The sequence below is a fragment of the Grampus griseus genome (genome assembly GCF_964374135.1).
Source record: "Grampus griseus genome assembly, chromosome: 3".
Lineage (NCBI taxonomy): Eukaryota > Metazoa > Chordata > Mammalia > Artiodactyla > Delphinidae > Grampus > Grampus griseus.
Window position 1 is genome coordinate 109638173 of NC_139019.1, and position 2443 is coordinate 109640615.

Here is a 2443-nt window from a genome sequence, read left to right on the forward strand (position 1 = left end):
TCCAATATGGCCACTTCCTGGAAACTCCCCTTGGCGGCGGCGGCGGCGGCGGCGGCGGCGGCGGCGGCGGCGGGAGAAGCCGCGGAGCCGCCCCCGCCCCCGCCCGCGGGACCGGCCTCTCCGCCCGGCCCGGCCACGAGCGCAGCCGGAGCCCCTCCGCTAGGATGACCGGGGGTCTCCGCTGCGAGGCGGGAGGTGCCGGCTGCGGGGACTGCTGGGACTTGTAGTCCCCGAGTTGGGGGACCGGGAGGGCAGTGCCCGAGGGGCCGGGGCCGGTGCCTGCCGGCTTGCCGCGTGTCCCTGGGACGCTGGGGCCAAGCCCAGGAGGGAGTGTCCCGCTCCCGCGCGCTAGGAAGTCCGCTCCGTGCGGAGGAGATTGGAGTGCTGCGTGCGCCCTTGGGGTCTCCCCCACCAAGCCGCCTCCACCCGGTCGGAGCTTGTAAATGCACTGGGATCACCCGCCAGAATGTCGACGGACTGCATGCGGCCGGTCGGGTCCAGGAGAGGCTGCCTCAGCCTCGGGTGACCGTACCCCGGGCCCCACCTGATGCTCTGGTCCGAGCCAGGGCGGCACCCAGGGCGGGACCCGCGCGTCCGGCCGGGCGACCTTCCCGGGCCAGGGACCAGCCTTTGGCTTCTTGCGCAACAAATGCTCAGGATGCGAAGTTCAGGCTCGGGATTCGTGCAGTAGAAGCCGAGCTCGACAGTCAAGACATCAGATTGCAAGTGACCGTCACCCTGCCTGCCCCCAAGGGTTTGGGGCGATGTCTTAATGGAGTCTGGGCACTGTGCATAGAAGACTACGGCTCCCAATGCATGCACATTCTCTCTGCTAATCTCACTACTCAAAACGTGCACAAAACTTAGGAAACGAATACCTCTGCCCAAGCCAAAGGCCTCAGGGGGCTCTAGTCCTTTTCACTGACTATATCAAATCCAGCCCCAAATCCTCTGAAACCCTCTTTTTCTTTCCCCTCCTTCTGCCTTTCTCTCTGAAACAACCCAGCCTATCCCTCTGACTCAGGAAATTGTCCTGGCTGAAGTTGCCCATAGACCATATCTGGACTTGGCACACCTAGCTTTTCACCTTGAAGTGGGTTCCCCCCCTTCTCTCCAGGGCAAACACTCACTAAGGTGAACTGACATCCCACTGGTCCTTTCTCACTCAGTGTGTTCACTTTGTTCCTCCCTATCGTGGTGTTTCACACATTGTACTGTAGTTATCTACAAGAAATGGGCGAAGATGTGGTTAACGGAGCTGAGCCTACGGCAGACCGCCTGGGTTAGAACCCTGCCTCATCCCTTGCTAACTTTTTAACCTTAGGCAATTTACTTACCTGTGCCTCCCTTTCCTCATCCCAAAATTGAGAATAATTATAGTACCTCTGCCACAGGATTAAACACAATAAAATAAGCAAAAGGCTTTAAACTATACTTGAAATAAAATGCTTAATAAAATCTCCCTCTCTAGACTACAAAGGCCCCAATGTCAGAACCCAGAGAGAGGGAGAGAGAGTGTATGTGTGTGGTCAATCAATGTTGAGTTGATTGTCCTAGACCAGATCTGCTGTTTCCTTTTTCTTTCCCGTAACTGGCAAGAAATCTGTCCCAACTACCATTTTCTGCATCACAACTCTCTTGGATCTGCCCTAAATTATCTTTAAAATGGTCTTTTCCCCCCTAGTTGGACATATTTCAAAATGATCTACTTCTAGCAGCCCCAGCTGCTGGCTGTGAGAAGGAAAAGCCCAGATTACAGCAGACTTCCTTCTCTTTGGATATGTTCACTCTACTAGGAAAATTTACATCTACTCCTGAAACCCCAAATTTCTTTTTCTTTCTTCCTCTTCTCCATCTCCACCTCCTTCCCGTTCCTCTTCTTCTTCTTACTCCTCCCCTTCTTCTCCTCTTCTTCTCCCTCTCCCTCTCCTTCTTCCTCTTCTCCACCTCTCTGCCCCCATCTTCTCCAATGCTGCTGCTGGTCAGAATTACTGAAGTAGGGAGAGTTACCTGTGGGGACACAAAGGTGAATACAACAATCATTTCTCACAGGAGGCAAAGTGTTATTTCTCGTGGCAGCATTTCCTAGTGTTCCTTATACACCTAGGAGGACTTCATAGCTATTACACACACACACAGTGGTCCCATAGTTAGATAACTGTATTATGGAAGACTTAGTTCCATACAGGAAAAGGTTTCTGTAGAAGTTCTCAGAGCTTTTGTTAAGGTAATATGCATTGTCACTGTCTGAGAGGTAAAGGGAATATGCAGCCTTCCTCAAACTTAGTTGACCGCTCCCCTGCCCGCACCCCACATACACACCTAGCATCACACTGAAACTGAACTGGACAGGCCTCACTGTTGCTTGTCTTTTACTTTTGTTTATAGTTTCTTTTGTCATGCAAAAGTTCAAAATGTTGATGTTGTAAAGTTTACCTGTTAT